General features: G+C 43.5%; 1 protein-coding gene across 6 annotated transcripts in view; it reads right to left on the reverse strand.

Annotated features, from left to right (window-relative positions):
* Positions 1-4,350: 4,350 nt before the first annotated feature.
* Positions 4,351-17,742, reverse strand: part of PDHX (pyruvate dehydrogenase complex component X) — a 204,787-nt gene continuing 191,395 nt past the window's right edge. For all 6 annotated transcript variants that reach the window (XR_009215687.1, XR_009215684.1, XR_009215686.1 and 3 more), the window contains 3 exons: positions 6,405-6,521; positions 6,117-6,270; positions 4,351-4,523 (listed from right to left, as the gene is read on the reverse strand). The gene's annotated coding sequence lies outside the window, so the exon portion shown is untranslated. The remainder of the gene's footprint in view (positions 4,524-6,116; positions 6,271-6,404; positions 6,522-17,742) is intronic.

The following is a 17,742-nucleotide window of genomic DNA, read 5'->3' on the forward strand; positions in this document are numbered from 1 at the left end:
GTAGGTACCCATGTGCCATGGTGGTTTGCTGCATCTATCAACCTGTCATATAATTTTAAGCCCTACATGCCTTAGATATTTGCCCTGATGCTCCTCCTCCCCTCACCCCTCAGCCCCCAACAGGCCTCGATGCGTGTTGTTCCCCTCCCTGTGTCCAGGTGTTCTCATTGTTCAACTCCCACTTATGAGTGAGAACATGTGGTGTTTGGTTTTCTGTTTTTGTATTAGTTTGCTGAGGGTGATGGCTTTCAGCTTCATCCATGTCCCTGTGAAGGACACGATCTCATTCCTTTTTATGGCTTCATAGTATTCCGTGGTGTATATGTACCCCATTTTCTTTATCCAGTTTATCATTAATGGGCATTTGGGTTGGTTCCATGTCTTTGCTATTGTAAATAGTGCTGCAATAAATATACATGTGCATGTGTCTTTATAGTAGAATATAATGCTCATATTTTAATGTAAATTCTGGAATTATTATTTTAAAATTACGTCTAGCATTCTATTGAATCATGTAGCATAATTTATTAATATAGTTCCATGCTGGTGTGCATTCAAGTCACTTCCTTGGATCACAGCGATATAAAACATTCTAATGGAAAATTTTACACATGTAGCTTTTTGCTTCTGTGGCATTATTCCTTCAGAAAACTGATCGGAAATGGGAATGGTTATAAATGGTTTGATTGCAATATGGAGTTAGTATCTAGAGTGGAATTGCAGTGACCAGGTTAAAACCCAGGTTTGGCACTTCTAGCTGTGTGACCTTAGACAAACTATTTAATCTTTCTAAGCCTTAATTTTCTCAAACGTAAAACAAGGCTAATATAATACTTAATTCACAGGGTCATAGTGAGGACTTAATATAATAATAAAATAAAATAGCACATATCCAGCATACTTTAGTTGGTACTGATACTACTGCTGCTATGACTAACTAACACTATATTTCTATTATTTTACCTTCAGCTGGCTCAACACCAGTGGCTGAAACCCAGAATGTTTCCTAGAGCCAAACGCAGCCTGATTTGCAATAATCCAACAGGTCAAATGATTTTAGAGCCACTTGCGCCACTCACTCATCCCGTCCATCCTAGCTCTATCTGAACTCAGTTCTTACATCATCCCTTTTAAGGCTTTTTAAAGGCCTTTGTAGAATCCCAGTTTTTTTAAATTTTGGAAACCACATCCCAGCTGTCACCAGGAATATGAAAATATCCCTCACATCCTGAAGAAAATATAGTTACATCAGAGCAACAGACTACATAAAAGCAGTGTACTAGTAGATGGGATGTGAGGTTTTATCCTCACATCGTTATTCATACCTCTATTTTTAGTTTTATTAAAACTTGCCAATTTTGATTTCATGGTTTGAGTTAGAGTCTAGGGGTCCAATGAATAATGCCTTCCACATCCCTTCCTGAGTTCAGAACCAAATAAGAAAAATATTTGGTTCTGAACTCAGGAAGAGATATGGAAGGAATTATATAGGAATCAGATAGATGGAGATTGGAATCTGAGCTTCATGACCAGGAAAAGCTGAAGAAAAGATTATAGCTTAAATATGTAGCCACAAGGGATTCCCTAATCCTGTTCCCTGAAATGAACTTGCAGCACCCCTCATAAAATTTCTAGCTTTCCTCACTTGCCACAGAGTGGATAGCAGCCCAGAATGGACCCTCACTGCAGGTGGCATATCTGAGAGGGAAGGGGAGGTGCCAGGTGGAAAATGTCCAGTTTATCTCCAAACTCACCATCAACAAAGAGAATTTCCTCCTCCTTTTGTGAGGAGAAGGGAGCAAAGGATGGTCAGAGAGACCAGGAGTGTTTGCAGCTGAAGTTCCTCAACATGGGAATATCAGGCCAGTGTACAACAGGTTTCTTTTGGGACCCAATATTTGATCTCATGCTGACCTGCTAGATATGATGACAACAGGTTCATTCTCACCATTTGGACCTTTGGCGGTTTCTGACAGCCATGGTTAGATGTACTCTCTCTTTCCCTCTCTCCTGGCTTTCCTCATAACACCTCCGGAATGGTGTTGACCTACTACCCAACATGGGGATGCAGGGATGTGACATTTACGTGCTTGAATCATGTTTCACACCACTTTCTTGTCAATTTATAATTTCATCCACCATTTAATAGGATTATTTCAGCTTCCAAAAACCCCTAAAAAATCTCAATTCAAATTGGCTCAATCGGGAAAGAAATGTATTATTTCACACCACAAGAAGTAAGAAAAAAAATAGTGTGTTATTATTGACAACTCTGTGATATTGGACCCAGGTGTTTTCTATTACTCTGTTCTGTCATATGCCCCTGGCTTCATCCTAAGACTGGTTCCCCTTGTGGTCCTAAGATAGATGCTGCAATTCCTGGCATCCCATCCGGGAACCACATCTTCCAGAAGAAGGGAGATCATTCCACCTCTTTTTAAAGTTTTTTTAAATGAAGAAATCTTTCCTAAAATCCCTTTCACACTGTACTGACCACTGGTAAACCAATCTCTAAGAAAGTAGATAGAACTGCCATTATGGGAGTTATGAATACATAGGGTGGATACCCTAACAAAACTGGGGCCCTGATGAAAGGAAAAGGGGAGAACAGATGATGGACAGGCAGACAGCAATATCTGTTGTGCATCACTAGGCATTTGCTTCTGTGGTTATGATTTTAAAAAGCCGGTCTCCTTCTTTCTCTCTTTTCTCATCTCTGAACCTCAATTTCCTCATCTGCCTTCTGCACCTTGCAAGGCTGTTGTGATGATCAAGTGAGACAATGTGTATAAACTACAAAGTGCTGTGTAAACCTTGCATCTGAGGAACATGAGTTTCTCTACCACTGCCAAGGGATAACTCACTCCAGACACTAGTTGTTGTTTGCGAAGTTGGTGTAGTTCTTATAAGACTGGAAACCAGAAGCATCTCATCACTAGGATGGGTTCTTCTGACCTCTATATATAACAAAAAATGTGAATTCAAATTTAAAGCATATTAGGTGAACATGAAAAAAATGATTAAAACCATAACGAGATACCATCTCACAACAATTAGGGTGTCTACTGTCAAGAAAACCCCGAAAAAAAGCAGAAAGTAATAAGTGTTGGCGAGGATGTGGGGAAATTGGAACCCTGTGCAATGGCTGGTGGGAATATGAAATGGTATAGTCACTATGGAAAACAGTATGGAGGTTCACAAAAAATTAAAAATAGAACCACCACATGATTTAAAAATTCCATTTCTGAGTATATTTATCTCCCAAAGGATCAAAAACAGAATCTCAAAAAGATATTTGTATACCCATGTTCATAACAGCACTATTCACAACAGCCAAGAGGTGGAAGTACCCATCAATGGATGAATGGATAAACAAAATTTGTGTTGTAAACAAAATATATACACACACACATAATGGAATATTAGCCTCAAAAAGGAAGGAAATTCTGACACATGCTGCAACATGGATGGATTTTGAGGACATTATGTTAAAGGAAATAAGTCAATCCAGAAAGACAAATACTGCATGATTCTGTTTACATGAGGTATCTAGAGTAGTCAAATTAATTGGAACAGAAAGTAGAATGGTGGTTTCCAGGGGCTGGGGGAGGAGGAAATGAGGCATTGTTGTTTAATGGACATAGAGTTGAAGTTTTGCAAGATGAAAAACTTCTGGAGATTGGTCGTACAACAATGTGAACACACCTAACACTACTGAACTGTACACTTAAAATGCTTAAGATGGTAAATTTTGTGTCGTGTTTTTACCACAATAATTTCTTTGTAATGAAATAAAAATTTAAAAGTTTGATAACATGCATGCAGTCCTGGATAGTAAGTTGGGAAATAGGCATTCATATCCACGCCACAAAAAGACAATGGCACTTTAAATGTGCTTTCTTTTGTGGATAGTGGTTTGGCAATATCTCTCAAAATTAAAGGTAGAGGAAGAAGGAAAATCAGAGGAGCATTATCAAAGACGAAGTCCACGGGGCTTAAAAGAAGGGCTGTCAAATAATAGGAGCAGGCAGGACCCCGTGAACAGCACTGGAATCAGTGTCCAGAGACTGCCCAGCCTCTGCCCAGCAGGTGCCATTTGCAGCCAACATCAAGAAGTTTAAAGCAAACCATCCCTTGCCAGTGGAGCAAACACTGAATGTTTCCAGTACTGAGGGTCTGTATTACCTCTCCTTCTCATGACCATCAGGTAAAAGCCTCCTACCTGTCATGTGCTGATCATCTTGACAGGACTGCCATTTACCCATGCCCTCAGATTTTGCTAAGCCATCTCTTTGACATCCATATTAATCAGGGTAGGCTAGCTAACAAACAGACTCAACATTTTAGGTGTTAATGTAGTAGTAGAACTTTATTTCTTTCTCATACGAGGTTCAAGGCAGGTGTTCTTGGTCAAGCAGCTCTCTACAGCAGTTTTCCTCTAAGCAGTGAGACTCTGGGATTCAGGCTTCCTTCATCTGGTGGGTTTGCCTTGCCTAAGTCCTCCTCAGAGTCTTCCATTGGACCTGTAGATTCAACCAGACAATGAGAGAGAGAAAGACCATGAAAGATTGCATGGGCCATTTTAGGGGCTAGGTTTGGAAGTGGAGTAGTACATTATTACCACCTATATTCCACTGGCAAGACCCAGTTACATGGCAGCACTTGTAGTCTTCTCGTGTGATCATGAAGAAAATGAGATAATAAGAACACATAATGTGTCCACCATAGTACCTTATAAGGATGGACAACCCTCTTTATAATAGCCTGAACACGTAAGCCCCTGAAACAGAGGTAATGTCTGGATACCTGGAGGAACATGGTGATGAGTGCAACATCCCCTCTGTCTCACAGCCATACTTTGTTGGGCTTAAAAAAACCATCTTGAGATGCTCCCAGCCCATCCCCAACTGCCACTTGTGTTTTATTCATTTTATAATCATAGAAAAAATGAAGAACTCATTTCCACTTGGACAAAACCAACTTTTCTCCTCTTCCACCCACCAGAATTTTATTACAGAGACCACGTTTCCCAACAATTACAAAGAACCCCTCAAACATACTACAATGAGTAGAGGAATGAGAAACAGATCCCTGCATCTGCTTAGTCCTCTCCATGGAGGAATTCCCCCCAAGCCAACCTATCCAAATTCTACCTATTAGTTGGGGCACATCCCAAGACATAAGTAGCACTTATTTCTTCTTTACTTCTTTTCTTTCTCCTTCTTCTTCTTCTTCTTTTTTTTTTTTTTTTTTTTGATAGAGTCTCACTCTGTTACCCAGGCCGGAGTACAGCCTCAAACTTCTGGCCCCAAGCAACTCTCCCACCTCAGCCTCCCTAGTAGCTGGGACTACAGTTGCATGCTACCATACCTAGCTAATTTTTTAATTTTTTGTAGAGGCAGGGTCTTGCTGTGTTGCCTAGCCTGGCGCCAGACTCCTGGGCTCAAGCAATCCTTCAACCTCAGCCTCTCGAAGTGCTGGGATTACAAGACATGAGCCACAGTTTCCACCCTCAAGACATAAGTATCATTTCTTCACTGCTCCAGCCCAGAGAGGTCCCTTCCCTTTCTGCCTTACTTAACACTGATTGTTTTTGTTACCATCATTTGACATGTGGTTTATCATTTGTATTGAATTCCACATCTTAATGCAAGAAATATTTCCAAAGCACACTTTGTTCCAGACTAGGGGATTCAAAATCATAAAGAGAAGCAGCCTCCCTGGAATATGCCATCCCGTGAAGGAGGCAGATGAGCGTGCTATAGAGCTGGATGTTTTGGTGCCATCAGGTGTACACAAAGCATCTTGGAGACTCAGGAGGGCAGAGAGTCCTTCTGAATGAGGATGAGTTGGTGCCTTTGAATCTGAACTTTGAAGAGTGTATAAGACCTTAACAATATAGTTTGGGGAGAGCATTCCAGGTGAAGACAAGAATGAGAGAAGGCACCAAGGTAGGACTGTGAGGGGAAAGGGGAAATTTCAAGACAAGCAAGTTATCCTGTATGGCTGGAGATAAAGCTGGAAAGACAAGTGTATCCACTGGGATTCTTTGAGCTGCAACTAACAAAAGTATGTCTTGACCAGGCTTAGGCAATAGGGAAATGTATTTTACACACTGGAGTCCAGAAGCAGGGGATTTTCAGAGCAGTTCAGTCAGGGTTCCTGGTCTGTTTTCTTGTTTCTTCTCTCAGTTCTCCTTTGACTTCATGGTGGCCATCCTTGTGGTTGCAAGCTGGCCGTCAGCTGCACCTGGGGCAAAAGGTGTTTGCACTGAAAAGCAGAGAGAGAGAGAAAAAATAGTTTATCTTTCCCAGAAGCCCCAAGCAAACTTCTCCTCAGATCCCACTGACACGAAGTGGCTTAGGACTGCCCATTCCTGAACCCATCACTGACTAGAGACCTACCTTGAATGGTACAAACAAACTGCACGAGCGAAATGCAAGGTCAGGCATCATTCATGGTGATTCCTGTAAAAAGCTTGGGCCAGTCTGTGGAAAGCCTTGAAACCCAGACTCAAGAATCTGTGTGAAAAATAAAAGGCATGGGTGAGGGGACATTGATTGTTTTTCAGGAGAGAAGTGAACAGAATTGAGTTCAAAGAATAATTCTTTGGATATCTTGATGGGAAATGACCAACCATAGGAGAGTGGATGTGGAAGAACCATGTGCCCCTCCCTTCCTGGCTTCTTCTCATCAAAAGTGGCTCCCAGGGAAGAAGCTGCAACACTCACTCACACCAACTCTAAATGACTGATGAGGTATATGACGCCAGTGGGAATGGAAAGGACGGTTTTGATGGAAGAAACGGTCCCAGCCAGTACTGACAGGGTGATTGTGGAGGGGGAAAGGAAAATTATAAATAATTCCAAAGTTACAAATTTTGATGACTTAAATGTGCAACGCCATGAATACAAATATGGTCATCTAGAGGAGTGAGTGAGGTGGTTTCGAATCCATAAATCTGATGTATGACTAATAGTCATGGTAATAAATATAAAATTGTGCTGATAGTAGAGGAATCATAATGAAAAATAAAAACCAGAACAGTTAGTATGTGCCAGGGACATAATAGATACTTAGTAAACATATGTTGCTCTGAGATATGTGTGTGCATTTGTATACTTATATACATAGAAGATACACATTTACTCCTTACGACAATCCTATTAACTGAGGCACAGAGTGATAGAAGTGAGTTATCCAAAGTCACACAACTGCTAAGTAGTTAAGTTAGAATAAAACTCAGGCATCTGACTCAGGGTACCATTCTTTTAGTCTTTATAACAACAGCTAACATTCAGGAAGCACCTACTAAGTGACAGTACTTTATATACATTCTCTTTAATCCTTAAGAGTCATCTCTATGAAGTATATAGCATTCCCCCCTGTTTAAGAGAGGAGGATTCTGAGGCACAGAGAGGATAAGAGACTTGCCCAGAGTCACAGGTAAGTGGCAGAGGTGGGATTCACATTGCAGAAGGCATGGCTCAAAACACACACTCCATGATGCCATGAAAAACATAAATGACCCCTGGAACCTCAGGATCTGTATCACTCATCTCATCAATGAAATATTAAACTTCCAGCACTTGAAGACCAAAGCTTACACATTTTGGGTACACTGTTGATAAGTATGGGACCTAGCACATAGATGCCTGGAACTGATAGAATTTCTAAGCCTCTTGGAATCTCTGCATATAAGGAAAAGCGGAAACTACAGTGGGAGGTTCCTGCCCAACTGAAGCATGAAGGTTTGAGGAGGTGGAAAGGCCAGGTGGGTAAGAGGCCAAGCTTAAGAACAGACGTTCTGAGTCCAAATCGTAGCCTAGCAACTCATTGCTAGGGAGCCTTAGGCAAATAGCTTAACTTCTTGGAACTTTTATTTCCCCAGCTGTAAAATAGAGATAATACCAGCAAACAGCTCATCTCAAATAAGATGAAGCAAGTAAAGCATTGGGCTCATTGCCTAGAAGATGGCAAAACTTATTACATGGTAGCTGTATTGCTATTATTGTTGTTGCTGTTGTTGTAATTTCTATAAAAGAGTATGGAAGACAAACAGCCCAAGTGCCAGAAAAAAAGATTCTGCTGTTTATACTTCACGATGCTCCGATCCCTCAAAATCTTCAAACAGCAGCTGCCTCAGCCTCCAAGTTTCTTGGCAGGACTCTTCACATCAGATTAAGAAAAGCCAGCTGCTATTCCTGGATCACAGGAGGAAGGGAAAACAGAGGTGAGGAAAGCCTGCCCACCCAAAGCCCTTTTCCTAGGCCCTTTGCAGCTCCCAGAAACCCCAGCTCCACCACCTGCCCAGCCCCCCAGGCACTGGCCCTGGCACTGCCTGAGATGTCACTCTCTGCCCAGCCACCTGCTTTGCATTTCAGAGAGTGACCAGTAGCTATTGGCTGCTGCAGGTTCCAGCTGTTAATACCATGACCAAGAAGCAGTGGAGTTGTGAGCTCAGTGCTGGCACAGGACGGCTGCTTCCCTTTCCCAGAGGCAGGGAACAGAAAGGTGGGGAGAACCCAGTGATCTGTGAAGCCCTGGGAACCATAGCGTAGGGTGCTGGCTACCCCAGAGAGGTTTCAGATCTTCCAGACCAAGACGCCTAACTCCTTGGTTAGCCTTGAGCCAGATGCCAAATTACTGGCTGGGAAGAGACAACTTCCTCTCAGCAGCCAATGCTCCCAGAGGCTTCTGGAATCTGCCTCAGTATACGAGTATTTAGTCATGGACATTAGAGCTGGCAAAGCCCTCAATCCAACCATCCCATTTTATAGATAAAGAAACTGAGGCCCAGAGGGATGAAGTGACAAGTCTAAGATGGCACCATGAGTCAGAGCAGGGCTGGGGCAGGAAAGCTTGTGCAAACAATGAGCCTAGGGCTTTTTTTATTACTCAAAGCCACAGAGCTGCCCCCGCACTCCTGCCTAAAAAGGGCTGGATCCGGTGATCCTAAAAAGGACCGGATCCGGTGATCCAGTTGGAGCCTAGGACCCCAATACACAGAAATCCTCTCCAGGTTCCACACACCTTCGGAAGAGGACTTGCCAAAAACAGATGATAGGCAAAAATAATGGCAAAGAAAAGTTTGCTTTGGCATAGAAAGATGTTCACCCTACAGTGTTAAATAAAAAAGAAACAAATTCCCCAAGCAGCATTTATCTATCCTATGATCCCATTTGGATAGGGAGCACACATGCATAGAAAAAAAGACTGGAAAGAGAAGAAAAACAGTTACTCTTAGGAAGATGGACTACGGGTCATTTTCATTTTTTCTTTTGTCATGCATATTTTCTAAATTTTCTACTTTGAGAGTGTTTATTTCTGAAACAACAATTTTAAAAGGATATAAAGTAAGTAGGGAAGTGCCAGGGTCCCCAGTCACCCTCACTCAGACAGGCTTGGCTTGCCACAGCTCCCAGGACAGACTAAGGCGGGGGCATTTTTCTTTCCGGTGAAGCCTAAACAAGCTCAGACCTGCAGGCAGGCAGCTGCAGCTGTGGTTTTGCTGCAGTCTGGGAACAGCAGCTCCAGTGCGGGGCACTCCTGGGTCTTCAATGTGCACCACAGAGGAAAGGCTGGGTGCCGGACCCCAGTCTTACAGCTGGCTCAGCTGAGAGTGTGTCTGGCAGGTGGGGGCAGAGGCCAAATCTGAGGTCTGAGATGCGGGATGTGAGGAAGAGGGAGATAAAGCCTAGTTGGCCCTCAGGAAATCTCCCAGTCCCAGGCCGCACCCTTCAGGAAACCCCCTAGCCCAGTTTTATCTTTCAGGCATGCACCTCTCTCATTTTGCTGCTGCTTGTCCAGTATGATCCAAAGCCCTTGAGACCAATGCACCTTTCTCTGTTATCCCACGAAGGTGATCTGCCATGAGGGAACCTCCCAAACTTCTTGCTGACTACAGGCCAGAGAATCAAGAGTCTTGTCACCAGTACCACAGAGCTGGGGCAGTGACAGAACCATTGCCCTATGCCACATACCAAATGAGTACTAAGCACCTGCCCCGTGGTGTGGCTGGGATCTGCTATTTCCTGAAGCAACATGTCCTGAACATCAGCTGATTGACGTTGCTTCCCTAAAAGGCTTGAGTATGGCAAATGCTGTCATCACACATTGAAGGGGCATGTCCATTAGGACGGTTTCCCCCGTCCTATAACAGAGGGTCTTGCAACTTTGTCACACAGTGGTGACAGACACAGAAGGAACAACTAGGTCCAAGGGCATCACAGAGGAGATGGACAGAGGGACTGAATCCTAGCTCTGCTCCTCACTAATCTGCCTTGTAAGCTGGTGATGGAAGCCCCTGAGCCTCAGTTTACTCATGCATAAAATGAGTCTCAGCAGTGCTGGCAGGCTTAAGTTAATCTCAGCCTCTGCATCAGAGGTCAGCCAACTACAGCCCCCTGGTATCTGTCTTGCTGCTTGCTTTTGTATGCCCCTCAAGAACAGAATTGCATTTTCATTTTTAAATGGCTGGAAAGAATCAAGAGAAGAGAAATATTTCACCATACATGAAATATAGTTCTACCTAATTCAAATTTCAGAATCCATAATAAAGTGTTACTGGGACATAGCCATGCCTATTGATTTATGTATTGCTCATGGTTGTTTGTGAACTACGATGGCAGAATCGAGTGGTTTTGACAGAGACCAGATGGCCCACAAAGACTAAAATAATTTACTGTTTGGCCATTTACGGAAAAAGGTTTTCCAACCCATCATCTAATAGTCCAGCAGATAGTAGAATGTTAATAAGCATTGCTATTCCTTCTCCTTGGGGCCTCATCACCTGCTTTTTAAGTCCTTTCTACCAGGCATTTTTTTGTGTCATATTTAAAAGAAAGGGTCTTCACAATGATTATCACTGCTTTGAGAGGGTGGAAGAAGAGAGAGAGCCTTCCTCATTGTGATCATAAGGCTTCAAGTTGGAAGACCAAATTGCAGAGGTTAGATCTTCATTCTGCCATCAACTGGTGGTGTGACCTGGAGTAAGTCACTTCACCTCTCTGAGCCTCAGTTTCTCTCATCTATAAAATAGGATAATGATAATTGCTAATGTTTACATGTCACTTGCTGCATGCTAGACATTGTTCCAATCACTTATATCAGTAGTTTATTTAATCATACCAGCTCTCCGAGGTAAGTACTATCATCACCCCACTTATGGGCAAAGAAAACTAAGGCACAGGGAGGTTATGTGGGTGGCCCTGGGTTTCACAGCTAGTCAGAGATGGGATTCAAACTCAGTCTGGCTTCATCACTTGGGTGCTTAAACAACTACATTCTAGAGCCCAGCATACTTCATAGACCTACCGGGGTATTCAACAGATATAAGGATTTGGAATCCTTTTTAAATTTATTTTTTTAATTGACAAGTAAACTTTATGATTACAGCATGATGTTTTGGTGTTTGTATACATTGTGGAATGGCTAAGTCAAGCTATTTAACATAGGCTTTGTCTCACACACTTACTTTTTGTGGTGAGAACACTTAAAATCTACTCTCTCAGCAGTTTTCAAATATACAATATATTGCTATTAACTATAGTCACCATATTGTAAAATAGATCTCTTCAACTTATTCATGTTGTCTCACTGAAATTTCATGTCCTTAGGCCAATATTTCCCCAATCTTCCCAGCCCCCAGTCTCTGGTAACCCCATTTCATTTTCTATTTCTATGAGTTCAACACTTTTCTTAGATTAGATGTTGAGTGAGGTCATATGGCATTTGTCTTTCTGTAGCCTGGTTTATTTCACTTAATGTAATGTCATCCAGGTCAATCCATGATGTTTCAAATGACAAGATATTCTTCTTTTTTAAGGCTGCTGTATATTTCATTATGTATATGTACCATATTTTAAAAACCCATCCATGAGTCTCCATGGATACTCAGGTTGATTCCAAACCTTGGCTACTGTGAATACTGCTGCAGTGAACATGGGAGTGCAGATAGCTCTGACTGATTTCATATTTTTTGATATATACCCAGTGGTGGGATGCGGAATCATGTGGCCATTCTATTTTTAATGTTTTGAGGATTCTTCATGCGTTTTTCAGGAGTCTGAACACTTTTTAATGACCTGTCAAGGTCTGTAGCTATGTAAACTCTTTTCATTTTGAATGAAGAAGGATCAAGTTTTCAAATCTCTTACTAATGGTGGCATTTCCGACAGTGTGGCAGCATCTGAATGGAGAGGCGACATTTTTGCAGCAAGGCCTGCTCGCATGGGTTCTATTTCTTCACTCTCCAGGGGTAAGAGAAAAACAAACAAACAAACAAACAAACCTGCCCTCCTCCCAAAACCAAAGAAATGTCTTATTAAGACCTGTTCTTAGTCAAATATTTGATGGATAAACAGGAGCCACCTTTCTCCCTGTGTGGTCAGGAAGCTGGTGACACCTTCCCACCTTGGCTTTGGGTCTCTTCCTAGGCGCTGCTCCCACACCATCTTGGTGAGATGGCCATTGGACAGCCCATGCTCCTCAGCCAGGTGTGCTGGTCTTGGCTCTGCTCGGCCCCAAGTTTAACTGAAGCCAAATGCTTCCAGTAGTTTCATTTCTATGCATTCCTGAAACTGTGGCTAAGTTCAGCCAGCCCCCTGCACACGTCTTTTTGGAAGAAACCTGAAATGGGTTGCTCACCCCCACCCGCCCCCCACCCCCATCACCTGCTGGTCCTGCTCCTCCGTGTCTCTCAGGCTGGATGGGGCACACCTTCTGTGGAAGCCCTTTCTGGCTCTCCCTCCAGTCCAGTCCTCATTACTTCTTCTGTACATTAGCATTTGGGCAATAATTGAGCGTTAAGTGTTGGGGCAGGCTCTGTCTTGCTTTTTCGTCTAATTGATCCACTTGAGAATGTCTCGCCTGTGCTACAAGCTCCTGTGTGGCTGGGAGAGTGGGGAGGTAGTACTAAGGACACAACATGCATGGCAGAGGGTTAAGAGCTTGAGCTGTGAGGTCGAAATCCCTCTATCTTGTCCTACTGTGGGATCTTGAGCAAGTTACTTAACCTTTCTTAGCCTCTGTTTTCTCATGGGCAAAGTGGAGACAGCGCCTACTTTGTAGGGTTGTGGTGAAGACTTAGTGAGCAAATACACAAAGTATGCAAAAAGCCATACTAGTGCTTGGCAACTATCAAATCCTCAACAAAAATGTGCTATTAGGATTTCTCTCCCTCTCTACAAGTACCTCACCTTAAGGTACCTCAGGAATGTGACAAAAGCTTTCTCTACATGCTCCTGTAGTGTTCTGCACCAGGGCACATCCTGGATTCACCCAATATGTACTGAGGGTTTACTAAGTGCCAAGGCACTGTGAGAATGCAAGGATCTCATGGTCAAAAGGAGGGAGGTGAAAGACAGAAACAGATGTGTCCACTGGAACCAGGGGTTAAGTGCTCTGAGACCTGTGGGATGTGGGAAGGGATCTTCTAGCTCTGGAGAGGATGTGGTGGTGGAGTGGGCAGGGAGCAGGGAAGATCTGCCAAGGGAGATAAACTTGAACTGACTCCTGAGTCATATGAAGGCCTTGGAGGCAGGTAGGAGCAGGAACAGTGGTGGAAAGGCATGACACAGCACACCCCATCCACACAGCCCCCTCCATGAGCCTCCATGAGGCCCTAACTTGGTGCCCAAGCTTAGTGCTCCAGTGCCAGCCCATGGGGCAAGGATGAATGCTCCTTTTGGCATCTAACATGAAGGCCATTGCTGCCTAGGACTGGGCTGGAGGAGGGAAACTCTGTGAATGCCACAGCTGGGAGGGAATGAAGGGAAAGGTAAAGTGCCAGGGACAAGGTCAGGGCCTCTCCCTCCTAAGGTAGTTCAGAGCAACTCCACCCTGAACCAAGCCAATGTGCTACTGGCAGTCAAGAAGGCCCCACAGGAATCAAGAGCAAGGAGGGACCATAATAAGGCCAACCTTCCCAATCCTGCTGCAGAGGGAAAGGAGCCAGCTAGGCCTGACTGGGAGAAGAGATTATTTCAGGGAGGTGCTGTCTTAGCAGATGAATGATGGAATTCCTTCCTGATTGCGGAGAAAACCACCACCACTTCCTCTTGCAAGAATACGATGAGAACGGAGCAGTGGCTACTAATCAGGCCTCTCGGTTCAGAACATGTTCAGTTGCTCTAATGCCTGGGACCTCAGCACCTTCTCTTCCAGTTCTTTCTCTCACCAGAGTGAGGCTTGGGGTAGGGGTTGGGGAGCAGAAAGGATTCTGGAGAGGAGAAAGCACTGAACTGGGAAGCAAATCCTATCCCAGTCTTGACCAGTAGTGTGAACTGCACAAGTTTCAACTCCCTCTGGGCTTCCATTTCCTTATCTGTATTATGAGACACTTACTTTCCCTACTGTTGGCTTGGAGGAATGAATATGATATGAAAAAAATATCAAAATGTCTTAACTGAGAATGGTTGGTTAGTTATCTTCACTAAATATGACTTCTCTGGAGGTGGGGGCTGCTTTGTTGGGGTCACTGTTGCATACCAGCGCAGAGCATGCCTTCCTAGCATGCTTGGAGGTGATTCCACCTGAAACAGCAAGGGTGGGAGGAAGTCATCTTCAGGCCTCATCAAATCCCCCTTCCCTGCTCCAGCCTTGTGATCACCTACAAGGCCAGAGTGAGATTTGGTCCAGAGTGGCAAAAGGGACCCCAGGGCACAAAAGCAAGGTGCCTAGGAACTCAGTGCTCATTTCTTCCTACTGTTCTGACCCATGAGGCAAAGAATTATAATTGCTTCTGCAGTAGCCATTTTGCCTTCCTGATTAGGAGAAATCCAGTTTCGTCTGAGTTGTCAAAGTTTAGAGCCAAAAGCTTTATTTCTCAGCACCCTTGGATCCAGAGCAGCCATGGGACACAGGTGTAGCCAAAGAGATAAAACATTAGGTCAAGATTCTGGAAAACCTCTGACAGGTTCATCTAGTGTTTTGCCATTTGTTCTTCCTCTTGTTCCTGCCTGGAATGTAGAATTGATTCCTGGAACTTTAGGAGCCATTTTGCCAGCATGAGGACAAGAACCATATGCTAAGGATGACCGAGCAAAGGCCCTGATGGCATTTTGAGCTGCCATATAAGCATGGATCACCTACTTACAGAAGCATATAATCTCATTGTTAAGGTCACTGTTTTGTGGGGGACATTCAGGGGGTAGGGGGTGAGTAGAGTTTACTATTATGGACAAGCACAATTATAACCAATATATCATTTCTTCCAAAGATTGGGTCAGTGCCTTTCTCACCTCTACTCCCACATCAAAGGACTTACCACACAGCATTTTAAGAGCTAGTTACTTGTAGGTACTCCCCACCAACTGTAAGCTCAGCCCATGGGGGACTACACATTCTGCATGATTGCTGTTGCATGCCCCAGAGCACCACAGTTGCTGGAAAACATTAGCTTCTCTGTGCTCTTCTTGAATCCATAAATGAAAGAACACTTTGAGTTCTGATTCCAGCAGATATAGCTAATATTGGGTTTCAGCTGACATGTGGAAGCAAATATTTATTGAGCACCTTGTACGAACATGGCATCATGTAATCTTTCTTTATTTTTGTCCTTTAGTGAGGGGAGTTCTACTGTCCACATTAACAGGTATCTGGAATCCTCTCCCTCTTCTGTAAATAGAGGCATTTCCATACATCCTCTGAAATCTAGGCAGAGGCACCCCAACCTCAATTCTTGACTTCTGTGTACCTACAGGCCCAACACCATGTGTAAGCCACCAAAGCTTGGAGCTTACATCCTCTGAAGGAAGGGCCTGAGCTGTCAGTTGGCTCCTTTTAGGCACGGCTGGAGTTGAAGCAGCTGGGACACAGGGTCCCATGTCCTGGGGCTACATAGAGCAGGGGGGCCATGGTCCTGATCCACAAAATCATTTTCCTTCCCAGGCCTCCAGGCCTGTGATGGGTGGGGCTGCTGTGAATGTCTCTGATATGCCCTGGAGATATTTTCCCCATTGTCCTAGTGATTAACATTTGGCTCCTCATTACTTATGCAGATTTCTGCAGCCAGTTTGAATTTCTCCCCAGAAAATGGGGTTTTCTTTTCTATTGCATCCCATCAGGCTGTGAAGTTTCCAAACTTTCATGCTCTGCTTCCTCTTGAATGCTTTGCTGCTTAGAAATTTCTTCTGCCAGATACTCCAAATCATCTCTCTCAAGTTCAAATTTCTACAGATCTCTAGAGCAGGAGCAAAATGCTGCCAGTCTCTGCATAGCAAGAGTGGCCTTTACTCTAGTGCCCAATAAGTTCCTCATCTCCATCCAAGAGCAACTCAGCCTGCACTTTATTGTCCATATCACTATCAGTATTTTGGTCAAAGCCATTCAACAAGTATCTAGGAAGTTCCAAACTTTCTCACATCTTCCTGTCTTATGATCCTTCCAAGTCTCTGGAAGTTCCAAACTTTCTCACATCTTCCTGTCTTATGATCCTTCCAAGTCTCTAGAAGTTCCAAACTTTCCCACATTTTCCTTTCTTCTTCTGGGCCCTCTGAACTGTTCCAACCTCTGCCTATTACCCAGTTCCAAAGTCACTTCCATGTTTTCAAGTACCTTCACAGCAGCACCCCACTACCCAGTACCAATTTACTTTACCAGTCTGTTCTTACACTGCTAATAAAGGCATATCCAAGACTGGGTAATTTATAAAGGAAAAAGTTTTAATTGACTCACAGTTCAATATGGCTGGGGAGCCTCAGGAAACTTACAATCATGGCAGAAGGGGAAGCAAACACGTCCTTCTTCACATGGCAGCAGCAAGAAGAAGTGCCAAGCAAAAGGGGGAAAAGCCTCTTATGAAACCATCAGACCTCGTGAGAACTCACTCACCATCATGAGAACAGACCCATGGGGGTAACCAGCCACATGATTTAATTATCTCCCACTGGGTCCCTCCCATGACATGCGGGGATTATGGAAACTACAATTCAAGATGAGATTTGGGTAAAGACACAGCCAAACCATATCACCCCCCTACCAAGAGTCATAGGTGAGAAATTCTCCAAATATAACAAGAGGGTTTAGATGCTGGGCAATGAAACAGAATGACAGATGTCCATTTTGCTAGTTTGAGGAAAGTAAACATTATATAATTTTCATTTCCTTAAAAAATTCTATTTTCACACTGCTATAAAGAAATACCTGAGACTGGGTAATTTATAAAAGAAAGGTGTTTTAATTGACTCACAGTTACACATGGCTGAGGAGGCCTCAGGAAACTTACAATCATGGTCGAAGGGGAAGCAGGCATATCCTCCATGGCGACAGGAGAGAGGGGGAATGCGTGAAGGAGGAACTGTCAAACACTTATAAAACCATCAGATCTTGTGAGAACTCACTCACTATCACAACAGCAGCATGGGGGAAACCTCCCCCACGGTCCAATCACCTCCTACCAGATGGCTCCCTTGACAAGTGGGAATTATGAGGATTACAATTTAAGATGAGATTTGGATGGGGACACAGCTAAGCCATATTACAGACATTTAAAAAATAATAAATCTGCATGTTAGCCCCAAAGAAGCCAGTGTTTCCTTGGCATGAAAAGTGCGTTCTCAAAGTCTCTGCATCTTGAAGAGTCCAAAAAAATTGATTGTGTAGCTTTGAACATTTTAATAAGAAACTAGTATGTGGATACTGGGTAGAAACAGTAGACCTTGTCTAGACTAGCTATCTGGATTTTAGCTCATTGTATGTTCACTTTTGAAATTTCACTAGTCTTATCTACTAGAGTTTTAG

Source organism: Hylobates moloch, unplaced genomic scaffold (assembly GCF_009828535.3).
Source record: "Hylobates moloch isolate HMO894 unplaced genomic scaffold, HMol_V3 SCAFFOLD_11, whole genome shotgun sequence".
Taxonomy (NCBI): domain Eukaryota; kingdom Metazoa; phylum Chordata; class Mammalia; order Primates; family Hylobatidae; genus Hylobates; species Hylobates moloch.